The sequence below is a fragment of the Paroedura picta genome, chromosome 9, assembly GCF_049243985.1.
Source record: "Paroedura picta isolate Pp20150507F chromosome 9, Ppicta_v3.0, whole genome shotgun sequence".
NCBI classification, from domain to species: domain Eukaryota; kingdom Metazoa; phylum Chordata; class Lepidosauria; order Squamata; family Gekkonidae; genus Paroedura; species Paroedura picta.
Window position 1 is genome coordinate 64,292,258 of NC_135377.1, and position 22,376 is coordinate 64,314,633.

A 22,376-nucleotide genomic window follows, 5' to 3' on the forward strand; every position below is an offset into this window, starting at 1 on the left:
AGGCAGATCTCCCAGATTTAGTTCAATGCCTGACAGTGTAACAGGCAGTGTATTGGGAGGAGGGGGGTGGAGGAGCTCACATTTTGTCAGAGCGGGCAAGTTGAGCAGGTCTTGTCACTGGCTGGCACCGGGAAAGTAGACACATAGTTCCTCTGGAACATAGAGTTGGAATGTGTTCATGGTTTTTTTTTTTAAAGTATAGTCCAGCCTGCCAACGGTCTGAGGGACAGTGAACTGGCCCCCTGTTTAAAAGGTTTGAGGAACCCTGCTATACATAGTAATACAGATATGATGATAAGCATGTAAGATCACTTACAGCTCAGGGTTTTGAAATATTTAGCTTTTACACCAAGAATACTCAGAATATTATCACAGATTATATACTGAAAAATTACTTTATTTCTTATATTCTTGTTTTCTTTCCAAGTAATATAACAATGTCTGTTCTTTCACCTAAAAACCTTTTTTTCTGTAACCAAGAATCTACTTAGACAAAATTCCTTCAGGAAAGAGTAGTAGTTTTAGATAATAGATATTTATCACTATGTATTATCTAACAATGTTCTTCTTCTGTTGTCTTCCTCTGTTATAGGTTAATAGATCCTTAAATCAGTCTCAAAATCCTAGAGCAGCAGTTGGCAAGCTTCCGCTTGCCGCGGACCGCTGCTCCGGAGTGGGCAGAGAGGGCGGCCCGGGGGCCCGCGCACGCCCGGCAGCCCCAGCGCAAATGCGTGTGCACGCGCACTGCCGCGCACGAGCGTTTGCGCCCGGCAGGGGCGCAAACGCGCGTGCATGGCAGTCCGCGCATGCGCGTTTGCGCCGCCGCCATGTTGGCGGCCGCGGCTTCCCTTCCCGGCCCCTCCGGGCCGCAAGCAGATCAGCCGCTAAAGCGGCCGATAAGCTTGCGGCTCAGCAAGCTTCTCTTCCCTCCCCTCCCGAAGTGAGAAGCTTGCCGGGCTGCGAGCTAATCGGCCGCTTTGGCTCGATTTGCTCGCGGCCTGGCCAGCTTCTAGCTTCGGGGGGGAGGGAAGAAGGAGCCGCGGCCCGGTTGGGGACCACTGGCCTAGAGCATAGTTTTGTGAAACCCTTGCATTTCCCAAATGGGTGGGAAATTTTTTTTTTAATTTGCTAAATGTTTATTGGGTGATATGACCATATATGGTCATGTTGATCTTCCCTCCCTCCCAAAATTGCCAATGATGGGCCTGAAGGGGGTGGGAAGAGGAGGGGTCCTGTGTGGGTATATACACAGCTAGGCTTCTCAACTATATTCTTCAGGATTGTGCCACTTCTGGGATTTCTCAAAGCCTGGGGAATGTTTCAGGGGGTTCTCAATGGTAAAAAGTTTAGAAAGGCTGGCCTAGAGTGGTCTAAAGAGTACATTAACAGAATCTGGGATGGGGATGGAAATGGAGAAGAGACAACTGTTATACTTACTCCTTTTGATGCATGTAGGTATTTCAGATAGCAAGAGGATAAGCTACAACTTCTTACTGTTTTAAGTAAGGCATGTTTTAATACACATGTACTTATGCTATTTACTCTAACTTGCTTGTGAAAATCCAGTTTAATGTTCTTTCTTAGATCTGGTACAGATCTAACTGGCAATTTTCTGAGGCAAAATTATAGTAAAATTTAAATTCCACATAAAGTATACTCAGACTTTTGTTAAGTACATAAAGTAGCAAAAAGGGACTGGAAACTACAGAGGAAGGTATGAGATCAGTACTGGTAGTACCATGGAGACAGCTCAGAAAACTAGGTGTAGAATTTCAGACATTTGGTTGGATTTTTTTTTTAATTTTCAAACAAAATATCTTAACCTCCAGCTAATTTCAAAACAATTGGTCTTAATGTTGTCATTCTAAGCTATAGTGACACACACAGACTGTGATGATAAAGGATAATAGAGCTGTTCTGGTTATGCTTTTCTTACAGACTTCATGGAAATAGCCATTTCCTGTACCTTGGTTTTTATCAATTACATGTATAATTACATGGTGTTTTGGAGTGGCTAAAATGTCAGTCCAGACCTAGGAGATTCACCCCCAAATCCCCACCCTGCTATGAGTCTTGGTGGGTGACCCTGGGTCAGTCACCCACCCTTATCTTTAATATACTTCATAGGGTCATTGTAAAGATATAAAAAGGGATGCATTATATACAGTGCCCCAAATTCCTTGTTTGAATTGTGGAACAAAAATATCCATAAATATTCATTGTTAATTTAGAATTTAGTTCTTATTTTAAATTATATTCTCTAATCAACAACAACAACAAGCCTTTAATAGCATATAAAAGTACAATCTCTAATCACTAATTGTAGAAATATTGTGGAAATTCTGTTTTGCAAGTATTAACATTTTGAAGGCTGCTCTTAAAGTGAATCCAACGTATGTGGTGATTGAATTGATTTTGTTAGGGCCACTGTAAAGATTGCCTATGAACTTGTGTGGCTGCTGTATCTGATTACACAGTCTTTTTGGAATAGGAGCTTCTGTGTCCTTAGCTGCTCTTGTTTGTACTTAAGTCATGTGTATAACTGAAAGTGTGAATGGATCAGTTGTAGGTTCAGGCATTTGGAAATAAAATGGTCCTTATTCTGCAGCTTTCAACACTGGTTTTGCTTTGCAACTGGTAGGTACATTTTCTCTAATACACTGCATTTTGATATGGAACAGATAGAATATAAAGCAACCTGCCTCAATCTTTTGATCATGGAAGCACATCTGAAAATGTTTCCAAGCTTTGAGGCATTCCAGAAGTTATGTCAGCAGGCCACACCTTCCCTGCCACGCCCCCACAAGTGACTTGTCACTCAGCATTCACACGCAAACAAATCCTGGTGAACGCTAAACTCTTTAAAAATGCACCCTGTTTTGAAAAGCATTTCGAGCCAGACCCCTCTTCCCATCCTCAGGGCCCAGAGCTTGCCAGCGGCTTGCTGTGGCGTAGTGCCTGAATGTGAGTGGATGCTGGGCCACAGAAGGCCCTCTCCCACACCAGCCAAGGCCCAGAGCACATGTTAAAGCCAATAGTTATAAAAAATCCCAATATGCCATGGTGCACTTTGGGTATATCAATGATACACCAATATGCCATGGCACCCTGATTGAGAATCTCTGATACAGAGGGTGTCCTATGCTGGAAGCTAATTTGCAAAGCGGTTTTCAAGGCTTAGCCCCAGAACCTATTCGTAATGCCATGTCAGCTTGGGATATTTTGTAAAAATTGCTTTTAACTCATCACTGGATAACTACAACAAATCCTAAACATGCATCAGTGTTTTAGAAACTGATGCTATACAGCTCTAATATATATTGAATAAAGAAATACAGGGGGTAAAGAAAATATATGTCTGCATTTTTTGTGCACTTCCTCTCAATAGAAAGTTCATACAGTAGCTTACAAATATTACACCATAATAGTACTGTATTAGAATAGGTAAAATAATTTAAAATGTGGTGTTATTTTAACTTTAAACCAGGGCTGCATTGTCATCTCAAGGCTGTTCCTCTGCAGACAAACTTCTACCTTAGCCTTCCCAGGAGTGTTTTCTCACCTCCTGGCTCACTTCCTGCTATTCTCTTCTAGATTTCCTTTTTATTGAACAGCCAGCCTGTAAAAGGTATGCCATAAAATTGGAAAGCTGTCTTCTTTTTTGCCATTACTTTGCTTCTAATAGAGATGGTATGCTGCTGCTGTTTAGATTTTTTTTTGGCAGATAAACATGGTTGTCTAGGTATTTGCAGACTGAGAATGATTTGAAGATGATTATCATAGCACCTCTTAGTCGTCTTCTCTCCAGGCTAAACAGACCAAGCTTCCTCAACCTTTCCTCATACGATTTGGTCTCCAAACCCGTCACCATCTTTGTAGCTCTCCTCTGGACATGATCCAGTTTTTATACATTTTTCTTCAGTTGTGGTGCCCAAAACTGAACACAGTACTCAAAATGAAGTCTAACTAGAGTGGAGTAAAGCAGTAACATCACCTCACATGATCTGGATACTATACTTATTTTAATATAGCCCAAAATCCCATTTGCCTTTTTAGCTACTGAATCACACTGCTGACTCATGTTCAGTGCATGTTGTACTAAAACCCCCAGATCCTTTTCACTCGTACTACTGCCAAGACAAGTCTCACCCATCCTGTAGTGATACATTTGATTTTTCCTACCTAAATGCAGAACTTTACATTTTTCACTACTAAAATTCATTTTAGCCCAGTTTTCTAGCCTGCCAAGAGCATCCTGTATCCTGATTCTGACTTCTGGTGTGTTTGCTACCCCTCCCAGTTCAGTATTTTCTGCAAATTTAATACATTTCCCCTCTATTCCTTCATCCAAATCATTTATGAAAATGTTGAACAACACAGGGCACATGACAGATCCCTGAGGCACTTCACTCGTCCCTCCTCTCCAAGAAGATGACGAACCATTTACAAGCACGCTTTGGGTGCGATCTGTCAACGAATTCTTTATCCACCTAACAGTAATAGGATCCATACCACATTTTACCAACTTGCCAATAAGAATATCATGTGGAACCTTATCAAAAGCCTTACTGAAAGCAAGGTAAACAATGTCCACAGCATTCCCATGATCTAGCAAGGTAGTAACTTTCTCAAAAAAGAGATAAGGTTAGTCTGACATGACTTGTTCTTGAGAAAGCCATGTTGGCTATTAGTAATTACAGCCATCCGCTCTAGCCACTCAAGAACCGACTGTTTGATTATTTTTTTCTAAATGCTCAAGGACCGACTGTGATGATTTATTCTTGATAGTAGGAAAGAAACATGAGAAAAATAGTTGCAAGTAAACCCAAGAAAAATAGCTGCAAAGACTAATGTGACAGTCCTGAGTGAGTCATAATAACCGTTGATGTAATTTGATGACAATTAATAGTATCCAGTTTTTGGAAGAGGAATTGCATTTCCTTGGAACTCTTCCTTTGATTCATATAGTTTCTGTGGATAGGATTTTCACTGGAAAATGTTTGGTTCCTAGGAAGCTTTTGAACAAGAGATGTAGGTTACTGACATACTTTGGAGCTGTACCAATTTTGTAAGAGCCAGTTGAGAAAGATGCCTGTATTTTCAGTGAGAGGAAAAATCAAGCTCTTGTAGGTTCCTCCCACTTAATTGAGTAGTACTATGTATGATGCTTTCCTTAAAACTAGCATTTGACTTGGAAACCCATCTAATGACTACTGATTGAAACTAGTAGCTAAGAAAGAGCCAGCAGCACCCATAGAAAGAAGAAAAAATTGCTTTCTGCCCTCTTCAGAAATCCAAGTACCAAGGTGTTGCTGAACTTTAAACCCTTGACCTAGACTTAAAATACCACATTGTTCTCTTTAAAAGCCACATAAAGTTGCTTCTACCTGCTGAAGAAAACAGCGCAAAGTGAATCACAATGTCTGTCAAACATTATGAAGAACTGGAGGAGAGGAGGTTACTGACCACAAATGGCCGGCCATTAAGCAAATATCCAATTATTGCAGGGGTTTTTGTGGGTCACTATTTCATGTGATGCACAGCCGCAACATAGTTTTCATCATAGAGTGTGCTTGGATCTTGACTTTCTAAATCAAGATGCACTAACTGTTCCTGGCTCATCTTTGGAGTTAAAGAAGTATTTTGTTCCTTGTTGTCCGTGGTGACTGTTTCAATTCCCATTTCTTTACCTTAACTGCTTAATACCTATGACATGATACGGGAAGTTTGATTTGGAATTGTGAATTCTTTCCTTCAGCTGGGAATTTTTGGTATATCCATTCATAAATACTTGGAATACGGCCTATTTTATTTGTTCAAAACTACAATCTCTACTGCCTTTCCCCACTACGAATTGAGTCTGTGTTCTGCACAAGAGGGAATGAGAATTTGGGCTGTCCATAAAGTAAAGGGCATTAAAACATATTGTCTCTGTAATGCCGTTTGTCACCAAGTATTTGACACAACATTAAATGTGATTATTGGAAATGCATTAAAGGAATGCCTGGGTTGAAACGTCGCTTTCTGCCCCGCATTCTCTGAAACTCCAGCATGTGAAGCAAGGAACTAGATTGCCAATCTATACAAGCCTCTTGTCCGTAGTAGTTTCTCTTGAAACCAGCCTTGGTAAGTATCTAGAAAACTATATCTAAAGTAATGAGCATGTGAAGATGATGAAGAAGGTAAGCAACAGTACAGAAGTCAAGATAAGGAAATCACATGGCAGAGGGAAGCAAGGAAGCGTGCCAGTTGGCACCTTATGACTGTGTAATAAATATCTGAATCGGAGAAGGAAAATCTATGAACATAACGGAACCTTTTCCCTAAACTTCTCTTTCTCTGAAGCTTCCTAAAATGCATTGTTCCATACTGCATATTTTGCACTCTTGAAACTTAGAGCCTTGTAATCTTTAAGTAAAGCAAAATTAATCCATAAAACAAACAATAAGAGGGAAGGTTTTTTTTTTAAGTGTGGTTACTAAGCAGTCATTGCCTGCCTTTAATGTAGCCTGCAATTTTTGTCCATTCTGTTATAGGAAAGCAAAGAAAAATAATTACCTTAACAGTAAGGGTCAGCAGCTGTTGTAGCCTGAGGACACTGCTGGAAATATTAGCTGGAGGGCCATGGCAGTTTAATTAACATAGAGATATCTTTGTTTGAATTTCTGCCCTTTCCTTTTGAAGGGCTTAAAGCAGAGAAAGAATGACTCCTCATTATGTGTGTATTAAGTGCTGTCAAGTTGTTTCCAACTTATAACCTCCAAAACATCCTAACTCAGGCCTTGCAAACTGAGGGCCATGGCTTCCTTGATTGAGTCAATCCATCTCATGTTGGGTCTTCCTTTTTTCCTGCTGCCTTCAAATTTTGTAGTATTATTTCTTTTCCTGTGACTCTTGTCTTCTCATAATGTGACCCAAGTACAGTAGCCTCAGTTTAGTCATTTTAGCTTCTAGGGAGAGTTTAGTCTTAGGCTTGATTTGATCTAGAATGCATTTGTCTTTTTGGCAGTCCACAATATCTGTAAAACTCTCCAACACCACATTTCAAATGAACCAACTTCTTTCCTGTCAGCATTGTCAAACTTTCACACCCATACATAATAGTAGGGGATGTTAGGGAATGAATTATTTTAATTTTTGTCATTGGCAACACATCTCTACGCTTAAGGATGTTTTCTAGCTCCTTCATAGCGACCCTTCCTAGTCTCAGTCTCGTGATTTCTTGGTTGTCCTTTTGGCAGAAGATGGAGCCAAGGAATTTTTAGCAATTTCAGTTTCTTCCTTGTCAGCCTTAAAGTTGGGCAATTCCACAGTAGTCATTACTTTTGTCTTGCTATTTTTCAGCAATGCTGCTTTAGCATATTCTGCCTTAACCTTCATCCATGGTCATTTCAAATCATTTGCCAGTAGTATGGTATCATCTGCATAGCTAAGAGTTTAGACTCTTGACACAGTTTACACTCCTTGCAGTATTGGTCTCAGCTTCTGTGTCACACACAAACCTCTCTTAGCACATAGGATGTGAGTTCAAGATTGGTATAATACATTTCTGGCACACCAGCTAGCACTGAAATATCTGGGTAGAGGCAGTTTATCCTTCCTATTCCATTCATCAACCAGAATAACTCTGCTGGATGACAATTGGTAAGGGAAAAGGCAACAACCGAGAAAGATTTCTTTGCTGATTCCACTGCTGTTGCTATAGCATAGCATTTTGAAAACACACGATGCTACAGCCAACACTTGGGTCAGCTGAATGTCACTATTATTTTAGTTTCCTTTTTGCTTTGTCATCTGTAATCCAGGAGAATTTGCACTATTGTAATGGAAGAGGAAAGCACCAGGGTGTCAATGGTCAAAGTTAACCATAAATAGTCTATTGAAGTCAGTGGTAGGAAACTCCTGGACTCAGTTGTCTCTTTTAGTGTTTTCAGTAGAAACTGAGTCAAAAATATACTCGGAAAATACCTTACCAGTATTTTTTTGCTTACAATATAAACCAATTACAGATCATATAATCTGATTGGCTCCTGGCATAGCTGCGCCCAATTAAAAGCCCCCCCCCCCTTCCAGCTTGTATTTAGGGACATTCAGCTCTACTGAAGATCAGCTGGGGTGGTGGGAACTGAGAATTCTGTGCCACCTTGGCTGGGGCGGCTCCCCTTGCACAACTCCATTTAAACCAAGCTGCAAGGGGAGTCGTCCCAGGACAGGCCAGTGCGCTGGGAGCTGAAAGCTTCCAGCCAAGTGCGTATTCGGCGAGGAGAGACCTCTACACCACATACAGATCCTGTGGCAATCTTCTCTTGTGGCACAGTATAAACCATATTGTAGGAAAAACCAAGCCAAGCCAGCCCCAGTTCAGTTCAGTTATTGCTTCTCTAAAATGTTGAGCTGACTTTTAAAAAATCAGTATTTTGATTTTGGGGTTTGTGGGACCCCCCAAAAATCAGGGCTTCTGAAAAATCTAAGATCAGAAAACCATACTGGTATTGAGATCTGGGATTTTTTTGGAAATACCAATTTTTTTTTCAAGTCTAATAAGCCCCTCCCTCCCCCAAAAAACCCAACATGTTTGTGGTTTGTTGGTTTGTTTTGCACACCCCTAGCCCCTGTAGGGGTTTTTTTTTGTTCTTGATTCCCCTCTACACACACACACAAATTACTGTCTTGTTCAATATTGTTTTCATATTGTGCAATTTCTAAATAATACAGCGTGGAAATTTTTTAAGCTTAAGCTTCTGAACCTTCAACTGTTATATAGCTTTTACTGATATATTGCTGTGTCCATAAACAATTGAAATGTTGAATATTATTTAGGAGAGACATCCATGGGTGCCCAAAAATAAATTAGGAGGATTTGTGTAGTTCATGTGTCATGCTTTCTTCAGAATTTATGGTACAAAATTATATCTTAAAAGTAGTCTGTTTTCTCTTCCTTTACAAATCAGTTCACTAAAACTGATTAGTCCATGAGAGCATTGAGCTTAATTTAAAGAGATTGTTCTGAGTGATACCTGATCCTCAAGCCGGTTCCATATGCATTTCCTGGATTTAAAGGGAGCATTTGATTCTATCCCTAGAGATTTACTATGAGATAAACTGCCTCTGATGAAGATTGATGGTAGACTCCTATACGTATTAAGGAAGTTACATTCCCAAACCAGCTATCAGGTTAGAAATACCCGGCTTGGAAATTTGACACCTAAAATTACAACCAATAAAGGTGTAAAGCAAGGCTGTGTTTTGCCTCCTTTTCTCTTCAATCTTTTTTTGATCTTGTTCCTACCCTGTCCAGCATTGATGGGCATTGCCCAAAGCTTGAGCCATTACATCTTCCTGCTCTTGTATACACAGATGATGCTGTGTTACTTTCTTCTCATGCATTAGTTTGAAACGTTTGCTTTATGAATGCTTAGAGTATTACAAAGTAAACAAGCTGCTACTGAATTATGAAAAATCTAAGATATTCGTTTTTTTCCAAGGCTTGGAAACCCCCAAACTTGGCATATAGGGGGTAACATGCTGGAGCAAGTTAAACATTTTAAGTATCTTGGGCTTCATTTCCAATATAACTTATCCTGGGCTACACAAAGAAGATACACTATAAATACTGCAAAAAAATAGTGCTCAGGCAGTAGTCCGGTTTTTCTACACAAAGGGAGATCAATATGTGCCTGCAGCACTAAGGGTTTTTAATACCAAGTCTTGCCCCCAGCTGCTATATGGAATTCTAATATGGATCAATGCACTCAATCAAGATCTTGAAGATGTGCAATCCAGTATTCTGCAAAAGATTTTAGGTGTTCCAAACTGTGTACCATATGAAGCATTATGCCTGGAACTTAATCAAATAGGTTTGGCTACTAAAGCCTGGTTGATAATCATTAAATTTTGGTTTCACTTGCTTTTTAGTTTGGAAACAATGAGCCTTACATATTTAATGCTCACAGAAAATCGATCTAATCAGATAGAAATGGTTGAACGTAAAATCAGAACCATCGGAATACCTTTGGACACCATACATATATTTAGAATAATTCAAGTCTGCTTATAGGAAAATTAAGTGTAGAATTCTGGATATTGAATTACAAAAATTAACTAGTGTAGCTTATAAAACATGTTCTCCACTTAGTATAGGAATTCGACCTAGATTGGAGTCTACAGCCCTGTATTTTTTATCAATTAATCAATCCACAATGGAGAAGGGCTTTTATCTGTTATGTGTTTTATCCTCCGCCTTGCTCACTGGTAGATTCAATAACGTTCCCTATGAAAATAGAATTTTTCCATGCGAATTGAATTGTATTGCATCTGTCTTGCATGTTCTATTGTATTGTCCATTTTTTGGTGGGATTTAAGTCAAATTTTTATCCTCTTTTTAACTAATTTTTCCAGGTCTTCTGACCAGGCTAAAGTACTGTTTTTAATGGACAGCCAGAACCCTGTATTGATTGAGGGGGTGGCAATGTTTTTGTCAGCTGCTATTAAGATGCATGTAGTTAAACTTCAAAGTTGTGAATTGTTTACTTCCGTAATTTACATGTTAGTATAATGGTTCTATTAATTTTATTGTCATCCTTTAACTTCTACATGCCTGTAATGGTTTTATTAATTCTATTGTCCCTTTTATCACGCTAATAAAGACTAGATTCATCATCATCATGCATTTCCTGTTGAAGATTAGATATTTGCATTTGTAGGTATTTCAGAGCCAGCCAACTAGATGATAATTTTTTTTAATGGCATTCGGCAGGCAGTAGGAACCCACTGTCAGGTAAAAACTATCCAATGATCTGAGGAGAATGGGAGCAGTTCTCTTTTATTCCCCCATTCTTTGTGGCTTTTAGGTTTTCTCCTTTCCCTTTGAGACAAATTACTTTGCTTTTGCATAGCTGAGGTCAGTTGCAGTAAGATGAGAGTCACCTAACAGTGCAGACTGCGTAATGGACTCCACCCACATAGTTCTGCTAGGAAATGCCTTTGTTGGGCTAGTTCCTTAACAAGAATGCCCTATGAGTTGGGAGAAAAGGAAGAGCAGGTGAGAAACATCTGGGACTTCAGCTTCGTTAGTTGCTGTAACATTGAGATTGAAAGGGGAAGAGCTGTCCTTGGGTGTTGTCTGTTTGGAGACACTTTTTGTGTAATCAGTATGAATTCTTTGGTAGTATTTTATCGTCCCTAGCAACGTTCATGCTTTTTTTGTTTCTGTTGCTAATGTTTTTAGCTAAAATGATTCCAGATTATCCTTTGGAAGAAAGTGCTTTGCTTCCTTAGGATTAGTACAGAATAATGTCAGTATCTGTGTTGGTCTGAAGTAGCAGAAGAAAGTATGAGTCCAGTGGCAGCTTTCAGGCCAACTAAGTTTTATTCAGGGTGTATGCTTTCGTGTTAACAGCATACTTCGTCAGACAATGAAATGGGAGTTATAAGACCACATCCATAACCTACTTTGCTATATATGTAGTCTTGTAACTCCCATGTCATTGTTAATTAATTAATTTATTTGATTTATAAGGCCACCTGTCTCAGCACAGCCATCTTGGGGCAGTGTACTGACGAAGTGTGCACATGAAAGGTCACACCTTGAATAAAACTTAGTTGGTCTGAAAGCTGCCATTGGACTCAAACTTTGGTCTGGCTTTGTACAGATTAGTCATAATACTGTCCTCATCTACCAAGGGCAAGACAGCTTCCTTAGGGATTGGTACTGAAAATTAGTTTAGGAGATTTACTTATTTTTGTGCCCTAAGTGTCCTGTGGTCCAGTGGTAGCATCAGCACAGCACAGCATTACTATAAACTGCAATCCAGGGAAGTCCATTTCTCTTCTTTCCTAGAAGCCAATACAGTGCTCTGCTGACAATTGCCATTCAGGATGTTGACCGCTTCTTAAGGTAAGGTTAAGATGGTCCTAACATCCTCATTTAGGAAGCATGAGAAAGTGAATAGGCTCCATGGTTTGAATTGATAATGGCATCCATCCAGAGCTGTGAATGAATACAGACAACCTGCTAACTAAGTTTACTCGCTTCTTAAAAGTCTGCTGAAGTGTTGCAATACAGATGACCATGGCTATTGTTGTGATATTCTGTTATTGTTGCTGCACTCCTAGTCATTTTGTTATGGAGTAAAGATGTTAGGTCCATCGTGCCCTTCATGCACTGCGGCATAATTTCTCCCCTGCATCCCAATTCTTTGGTTACAGAAATAGATTAATAGATAGGAAAGTCTCAATTATATATCATTTTTCATTATCAATATATAAGCTGTACATGCATTGTTAACTCAAGTGGATTGTTCCTTGTTCACATGCATACCGCCATCTCAAAATGGAATGAAAGCATGGAAGAATCTTTTGAAGGTTATGTTTTATACATTAAAATCAGAATGAAGGGGTGAAAGTGAGAGAATTTGTAATTTGTTGTGTGATCGGAGAGCTTCGAGAACACTCACACACCAAATATAATTAAAGAGATATCTAGTAAAGAGAGAAATCACACAAATTATAACATCAAAACAAAAATAAAACTTCAAAAGAAGTGCTAGCATTTAAATGTTCCAAAATGAAATGTGTTTGGTGTTTTGAAACCTGAAAATCAAAAAGCAAGGAAGACAGTTTCTTAAAATAATATACATCCTTTGTTTAGTGTTTTCAAGTATTTAAAGAATTTCACATATATTGTCTTACCATCTTTAAAACAATATTGAAGACAGAATGAGTCATAGTAGTTTATCTGAGGCCACCTAGTGAGTTCATGGCAGAGGCAAGATTTGAACGAAGGAGTTTGTGATTTGTACATCAGGCTTCTTTACCAAGTCATTATTCCCGCTCTTAAGAGAACATTATTCTAGCCACAAAGCCTATAGTTTGGAAGAATACCATCTCAGGTCCATGTGATCTGTCAGAGATGACCATTCAGCACCAGAAATACGGGAAAGCTGCTTGGTTAAAGATGTCAGTATATAATCTCTGTGTGCAAGATGTGATTACAAACTGTGATATACCATAAACTGATAATTCATTTTGTGTATGTTTAAACCCTACATTTCAAGAAGGAAAATACTATGATACCTGAAGGTCATACTATGCTTGATGTGAGGAATTGAAGACTGATGTCTCATCAAGCACCAACAAGCACTGACAGGGAAGCTGTAAATTTCCCAGGAGAGGCAATAGCAAAAGGAGCAAGTGTTAAACACTTCACCACTACCACCATAAGATAATCCTAAAGAAACATGCAACTAGCTGGGAATGGTGCCTAGCCACACCATTTTCTATTAGTTGATACTTCATTAAAGTTCTCATAAATCATCTAAAGACTTTAAGCTTCATAGAAGATACTCCAGTTAGGGCTGACTTTCTGTTTCAGTGCCAGTATAGAAAACATAAGCAGATAATTTATTATAGGGGTGGTGATACCAGTGCCATTTGGTTAGCCACCTCCTTGTGTTCTTAGCCTTTTTTGTGAACAAAACAAGTAATTATTTTTTATCTTATCCCTCATGCTGCTGTATATTAATCAGATCAATTAAAATAGTGTTTGTGAAGAACCTATAGTAAGGGGCTGCATGTGTTCCTGCAATCCCAAATACATTATTTCAACTGGTTAAACCTTTTTCTTGTGGTTTGTTAACATCTAGACTTCAGAGTTCAGTCTTAGATCCAACTGTTGTATTAATGGTGGAGCCTTCATCACGTACACAAGAATTGTTCTGATGGTTCCATGAGTCTGAAACTAGTACGGTATGACTTGGACGTGGACAGAATTGAGAGGGTTCAGAGGAGAGTGATGAGAATTATCTGGGGCTTCAGGACCAAGCCCTATGAGGAGAGGCTGAGGGATTTAGGAATGTTTAGGCAGAAGAAGAGAAATTTGAGAGGGGATTGCTGTCTTTAAGTATTTGAAAGGTTGTCACTTAGAGGAGGAAAGGTTCCTGTTGACAGCCGAAGATAGGATCTGCAGTAATGGGTTTAAACTACATGGAGAATGATATCATCAAGATATCGGGGGGAGGGGTTTTTCACAGAGTAGTTCATCAGTGGAATAAACTGCTTAAGGAGGTAGTGAGCTCCCCCTCACTGACTGTCTTCAAGCAGCAGCTGGATATCTTGGATGCTTTAGGCTGAGCAGGGGGTTGGACTATATGGCCTCTTCCAACACTTTGATTTTATGACTTTTCAGCTGGCAAACATTGTGTTGGATGATGGCCCTGTCTTTAGGAGACCAAACTATGATCCAACCTAAGGATTCATTTTGATTCTTTTCTAGGTTGGCTCCAAGCTTCATTGGCCCTGAGCCTCCAGGGAGGGCGGTATATAAATATGATAAATAAAAATAAAATAAATAAATAAATTGTGCTATTGACTAATTTTATCACAGTTCATATCCATATCTTGACTTTAAAGGGCTGGAACCCTTTTCTAAAAATATACTTCTTAAAATTATATTTTAAATTTTAAATGAATTCCCTTTCCTATTCATTTTTAACAAGAATAACTTCTAGTGAACCAATGCTTATCTTGATAATTATATAGTTTCTACAAAACCTGCTACTGAATACCATCTGCTCTAGTGACTTACTACAGTTTTACGTATTTGTCATACTGTATCCTTCACAGAGAAACAGAAGCAAACTTAATTTCAGCTAATCTGCATCTATCCTGGTGAAGTGCTGATTTTATTCATTCATGTACCCAGTACCGCTGGTCCTTCATCTGATCTTAAAATGTTCAAGTTGCTTTTTTAGCTTTAGAGTATAATAGATGTAACACTTTTCCAGTAAACAGTGGAGCTAGCCTCTGGTGGAAGAGCCTCTTGTGCCAGGAGAAAGCAGCACTGAAAGTGGGAAAATTATGTAAGATCCAGCCCCATAACCTTTTCTTAGCCATCCTCTTCTTTGTAATCTGTACTTTGAATTCCTTTGCTTTATAATGCTCTTTGGCTTTAAGCCTTAAGCCACTATATCTTATCACATGGGGCAAATATAAACATTTATTTGTTTTAATTTTGTTGAGTTGCCAAGAGATAGGATTCCAGTGACCTGGTAGTATATGAGTCCACATCCCGTAATAGAAAATATAGATCTTGATTTACATTTATAAGCTCATTCTTCTCCAACACCAGTTTAAATCAACTTTCTCTCTCCTTGTTGATGTTTGAGCATTAGAAAACTAGGTGAGCTAGAGTACCTATCTTTCCTGTGTTACAAAAACAACTCCATTCTGAAAAAGGGATTCCTAGATAGTGGCCTTTCATTTCTGGGGTCATAGTAGCATTTAAAATGGCAAAGAAAAAAAATCTCAATTTTATGATATGGTCATAGATTTTAAATATGTTGGTAACGTCAGGTATTTCAAGTCGATTACATGCCAAAGAACATACCTGTCTTGCCTCTTGATTTGTACTTCTAAAATTTAATATCAGTAGTTCATTTTTGTCCTTCAGAAATACTGTTCTTTCATTATACTTTAAAGATAATGAAACCGAGAAAAAAACAAGTTGATTTAATCTCTGGTCAACCAACTTTTTCCATCTACTTTGAAAGGATCAGTTTTTAACCTTAGTAGGAGTTTAGATCTGTTGTTGAAGAGAATCTTGATTCTGAGTCTAAAAGCATCTAGCCAAGCTGCTGATTCCAGTGAAGGAATTGCATATTCTTGATGGATGACTGAACCAGATGCACATGGTGGTAATCAAGTTATTTTCATTGAAAATCTTAAAAGAAATTAATCAATGATCGCTGATTATCTTCTGTCCATACTCCTGCTCCATAAAGTATCTTTATTTTACCCTAGAATGTTTGTATGGTGGTGGGATAATATTTTCCTCCTTCCATGTGAAAAAAACATACCAGAACATTTAGATTTGGAGTTATTTTATTCAAAATAGATTAGAATGGATTCCTCCATGATAAAATTTGGGTATATAACATACCCAAATCGTTAAAGACTGCCACTTCTTCAGTACTGACATTTTCCAATAGCCAATCTTTTTTTTCTTTAGACGACAGCCTCTTGCGAAGACTACAACTTTTGACTTGTCAGAGTTTATTGTTAGGCCTTCAAGCATGCAATAGGAATCACTTTGGAAACTCTAGTGTGTTGTTGTTGCAACCTGTTGACTGGTTACAGGGCACGAATTGCGTAATGTGATCAAATTACATAGCCCATTTCCATCTGGTATGAGGACAGGAAGTGGAATTTAATCAAGGATTGCCATTATTGTAATGACCCAGTCAGGCTATACCATGTCACCTGCCTGCCCATGCAGTTATAGTACATATAAAGGTATCAGTATATCCATTAATCTGTTTTTCACCTATGTTCTCTTATCTTGGCTTCTTGACCTTATTCATGATTTTTTAAAAGAAAATTAAAAAACAAAACATTATCATAGCAGATTTGCTGTTTCATACGGCAGAAATCTTGCTATTTCTCTTTTATAACACTGTAGCTGTTCTGAAACAGTAAGTGCAAACTTAAATGGACTCCGGGGAATGGTAGAGGACAGGAAGGCCTGGAGGATCATTGTCCATGGGGTTGCAATGGGTCGGACACGACTTCGCACCTAACAACAACAACAACAAGCTGTTCTGTAAATAGTTTTGTTCCAACACTGACCTTATGTGATTATTTCTCACCTTTCCTTTGAACAGTAGGGTATCCCTGGTTAAGCTAGATAGAGTACACGAACATAGACCCACTACCACATCTTATAAAAATATTTAGAGTACTTTGTAAAACACAAACTTTTTTTTTTTTATGCTAAATGCACATAGAACATGTTGACCACCAGGGTGTTACAGACCATTATATTTATTGAAATAATATACACATTCATATTAGTATCTCCTTTATGGAGTCTAGCCTAGTGTGGCAATCATCATCATCAAAATGAGTTATGAATGACAGTCTGTTTGAAGCTTGGCACTGAAGAGTGCTACCTCATGTTTGTACTAGCCCAGTGGCTCTTTATTCCTTTTCTTGGGAAGTGTAATGAAAATCTCCTCGCTTGCATCAGTGTAAGGAAACTACCAGGAAACATTGGTTTCAAAACTCAGGATGTCCATGACTATTAGTTGGCTGCGGTTGATACCGTAGTTTCATGTTACATGTGAATTGAACCAGCACCTCAGTTGCCTCAAAACCTCTTTCTTCTCCAACATTAGCTGATCTGTTTTTAGTAGCCCAGGTGGCAATAGTTCCTTAAAAATTGCAGAAAATACGAAGTGTTTCAGGAGCATGTTTCCTTTCTGAAGTCTAACTGCTCACTTTACTAGCAGCATCTTTCAGAGCAGCAATAAATGGTAGATATTAACATTTCCCATTTTAGATTCCTAAACCTACTCATGCCTATACTCCAAGGAATCAAGGATTCTACTGTATATTATTGTCCCTATATCAGGCATTTAATTATCCTTGTCATAACTACCTCTGTAATAATCAAGCAACAGTTACACAGTTTGATTTGCATCCACTTCCGCAGGTCAAGTGGCTTGGTGGCAGATAATCTTCTTTTCAGCTGCTTATCTGCTCATGCCAATGCTGGAACACTTTCCGAGGTGTCACCTGCAATCATGGCTGGAAACTATCATAAGTACTGTTGTTCATTGGCTTGGATCCAGATCTCATAGGAAGGCTGTATTACACCTGTTGTTAGTGTGCAGCATGGGAAATGTGAAACTGAATTGAAACACATTCTGCATATTAGAAGCATACAATAACTTTCATATTTGTAGTACAGCCACAGAGATTATTTTCTGTCATGGTTCTTAGAATTACAACCCATTGCCTGCTTCTTCTTCCCTGAAGCAAAATAATGCTATAGCAATGATCTGGTTTGAGGTAGAATAGCACTTTGGCAAGGGTGATCAAATTGTGGCTCTCCAGATGTCCATGGACTACAGTTCCGATTAGCTCCTGCCAGTATGTGCTGGCAGGGGCTCATGGGAATTGTAGTCCATGGACATCTGGAGAGCCACAATTTGACTACCCCTGCCAGGCTCTTCCTTCCTATTTCTCATGGAGTCATGAAAAAAGCCACATTAATGCTACAATAAAGAGGAAGTAAACACCACTGTGGTGGCTTTTAGTTTGAGGCTTCGATTACTGGGACAAGAGGAAAATTCAGAATAGTGAGAGGAAACATGAGGAGAGCAAGTATACCAGAGGCTGAGCTATCCTGCATGACTGACCGTTGTTAAGACTGCCATATTATAATGTCATGTATAAGTGTACAGTCTTTGCCCACAATAGGGTATCGTTTTCCAGATAGTTTAACAATATTGACTTGATGCTTGTGAGTCATTTGTATGAGAAGAATAAATGGTGTTTGTGTGTATTCCCCAGACAGGTTGGGCCTGTTAAACTGTTCATAAATTCATTTTACTACCATTTCTTTGCAAAACTATATGTGAATTGCTTCTGTTCTCTCCATCTGTGTTATTTGCATGCATTGCTCAGGAACAAAAGTTCATGTGGGTGCCATGTATAATAGCTGCTTTTAATCCCTAAATTTATATTACCTCTTTACTGAAATTACAAACAAATTACATTCTCTGTCCCCAGCTCCCCTCCCCATTTGTATATGATTTTGTAGAATCTTAGTATTCTGTGAGGCAGCCTGGCTGGATTTCTGGATTAGTGGTCAGTTCCCTTGCTCTCTGTTCCATTAAGATTCACAGGGAACATTTCAGAATTCTGTAGGCACCCGTTCTAAAGAAGAAATTCCTGAGAAGAAAGTGGTAGTATATGTGCCTTAATTTCAGCAATTTGTTTCTAACCTGAAAGCTGAACCATTACAAATTAAATCTAAAAGTTATAATGGTTCATTGATTTAAGTCATGTAGATTTCAACTACCAAGACAAAAGGATGATTAAGTTTGAAATGTTCTGTTAAACATATCCTAAAGAAAAGTGAATACTGATTTGTTGATATAACAATAAAATGATATTGGCTTGTATCCTGCCACTTATGCTGTGAGGAGGGGGATGGTATTTTCTGCTCATTTCTCCTTCCAGTGAAGACCCTCCCCCGTTTTGCTCCTGTTCTCTTTCCAGTAAAGTATTCATATCTGGGATTTTTCAAACCAGGATTTTTCAGAAATCCTGAAGTTTTCTTGGGTCCAAAAGACCTGAACTGAATTGTAGTTGAATGAGCTTGTGCATTCAGTGATAATGAAGTAGTAATAAATGGAAGATTGTCACTGACCTTAATTTATTGCAAATTCAATATACATTTTACACAGATTCTACTGTTGTGATGCATACACATTCTGTCAGATTTCTGACACTGTAATTACTGTCCTGTTCAGCATCCAAGTACTGACTACACCAAGCAATTTGATGTTTGTTCACGATGTGCATGAGGTTTGCACTTTCCTTCCCCCTCCCCCTTTACACAGCTGTGCAACTGAAGATTTCCTTGAATAGAATTTATGGCAATTTGTCGTGATGTCTGACTCTAAATCTGCATCTAAATCAATATTAAAATGTGGTTTAGTATCCCAGTTTGTTGTTTTACTTAATTTGGCTGTTACAACGAAATACAGTTAGAGCTGAACCAGGAATTCTTCTGTGACAGATTGCACTTTTTAAAAGTTTAGAAGTACTGTACGAACAGCTGAATGAATGTGAAGGGTTAATTCTTCAAAGAAACATAGCATCTTGAGTGACAGGCTGCTCTAAGCAATCTGATTGATTAGCATCAGCTGAGCAGGGAAAGTCTGGCAAGAACTGCATGCTGAGGAGAGATTCGGTCAGAATTCTGCGTTGAGTTGAGTACTAACAGATTTCAGCCTTGACTGTAGAGTCTGATTTCAACCATAGCAGAGAAAGGTTTAACACAGAGAGAACTGGGGAAAGTTGGCAAGGAAGTTTGGGAAGAAGAGGGAAACCCTTGTTCAGGCCAAGGAAAGAGGATAGATCGTCTAGAGCAGTGGTCCCCAACCTTTTTATCACTGGGGGACCGTTCGACGCTTGACAATTTTACTGAAGCCGGGGGGGGGGGGGTAGTCTTTTGCTGACAACCTGATCTGCATTTTCCCAGTTCATGCCAAGCACTACTTGTGTCCATCACTGCATCCACAATTTAATTACATATCGTAGAATTTTATTTAGTATTTCCTTTTGTCCATCCTTTCTCATTCTGTTGCTGGCTAATTTAACAGGGTTCATTATCCAACACTTGGTTGTCAGGTCCTCATGACCTGCCATTAGAATAGATCATAGCAAATGTTGTTGAGATAGGGAAGACATTTGATGAAAACTGGGAGCTTTTCTGTTTTATGAAAGCAAAAGCAAATACTATAACTGCTAACTAAATGAAAAATACAGTGTGTTACTTTTCTTTTCATAGATGCAAACTATTGTGGGTCTCCTTTCATATTATGTTAATCAGCTAACATCACCTAAAATTTGTTCCGTATTTAGATTCACAGAAATGCAATAAAATTGTATCTAGTAAGTATAGGATGTTAATTGCATTTTTGTTCCCAAAGAATGAAAAGTGCAAAGTAGGGGAGGTAAAACCTTTTATTAAAGCAGTTCCTGTTAATGGCAGTGCATAAGTTCTTATTAGAAAACAGAATTGCTCTGCAGTACTTACAGAGTAGGTTCAGATTTTTAAGTTTTTCTCTGCATGTAATAACTTTCCATCTTTCTATAGCGAACTTCCTGTGAAACATGTATGTTTGAAAGCTGATGTATGCTCTGGCCATAATTGTTAGCTAGCTATGTTTCTATATTTGTAGAATCATAATATCATTGCATTTTATTCATACCACTTCATTTCCAGAGAGAGTCATCATAATAAAGATTTTTCTCAAGTATTTTTGTTTCTCTCCTATCATAAAAAAACTATTGCATATTAGCTCTCTTTGTGGATATTTGCAAGCAGATCCCATTGAATTTGGTGGAACTTTCCAAAGAAAGCCTGCAAAGGACTGGGTTGTACAATCCTTGCTGCTGTACCTCATGACAGATCACATACAATTTTCTTGTGTCTTTCCTCTGCAGGCAATTAGGCCCCTAAAGCAATAATATATAGGTTTATTGCTGTCAGGTTACAAGGCCATTTTTTATATATAGGGATATTTCAGCTGATACACATAGGGACATTTTTGTCATACATCTTCAGCACTGATGTTTTCTGTAGAAACATTATTCAACTGAAAGCTTTATCATCAGAAATAAGCTGGTATGAATTTGTTTTCTACTTCTCCTGTAAATGCAAATTAAGCATTGTTAATTTTGCTAATTAAAAACACTTGAGAATGGAAAATAAGCTTCATATGTGACAATGGCTCTTTCAGTGTGGCAGTATTTTGCACATTTTAATTCATCTGTTCTCTTTAATTACCTGTAAGCTATTTCCTCCACTTAGTTCATTTCAGGCAGTGTTGTGGGGAGAATCAAGCCCAGGAGATGTTGTACTGTCCTGTGAACACTCCAAGCCTCTGTTCCTGGGAGACTTTAGCAGTCTAGAATTCATCTGGCTTATCATAGAGTTTCACAGAAGCTCTTTTAAGAGTCAGAAAGTATACAATAATTTCTCAAAATAGCTACAGGTTCTCAATGGCCACCTATCTGTCTCTGGAGCAAATGCTATTTTGTATATTCGATTTCCTTACCTCAGATATCATTATTTGCCCTGTCCCTCCCCCCTCACTTGGAAAAGTGAAGGAGCACTTTGTATTCCTAAATTATTTCAGGAGAAGCAAGTTAATGTTTAAGGCATTCTTCCAGTTCAGCCTAGCTCAAAAAATGGCCCCTTGCATTAATACAGCTGATCTGGCCACCTGGATCCATGCCACAATGACATCGAGACTAGACTACGGGAATGTTCTCTACGTTGGTCTCTCCTCAAAATCAACTTGGATAAGCCAGCTGGCACAGAATGCCACAGCTCAGCTGTTATCGGGAGCTAGATAGAACATGCATATGAGTCCTGTTCTGCACTCATTCCACTTCGGCTTCCCGTCCATTCCCCAGTTCAATGTAAATGAGTAGTTATCACATACAGAGCCTTTTGTAGCCTTGAACCCTTCTGTTTGCAAGACCATCTGTCCCTCTTTACTCAGCCAAGATAGCTTTGCTTACCCAGGCAAGGCCTTCTTCAGATGCCAACCTGCAAATGGGCAAAATCAACAACTGCCTGTGCACATGCCCTCTCCACTGTGGCTCCCACTTTGTGCTATGGCCTGCCTGAGGAGGTCAGGAAGGCTCCTACTCTCCTGGCCTTCAACAAACTGCAAAACTGAATTATTCAAGAGGACTTTTTAAATGTGTCATGTTAACCCATTTCTGGTTGTTGCTGTTGCTGTTTCTGTTGTTTAGACTTCTGGTTGGATCCACATGCCAAACCCTATTTTATT

General features: G+C 38.8%; 1 protein-coding gene across 1 annotated transcript in view; it reads left to right on the forward strand.

Moving 5' to 3' along the window:
* Positions 1-22,376, forward strand: part of CDYL (chromodomain Y like) — a 118,339-nt gene that overhangs the window by 71,539 nt on the left and 24,424 nt on the right. The gene's annotated exons all lie outside the window — the stretch shown is intronic.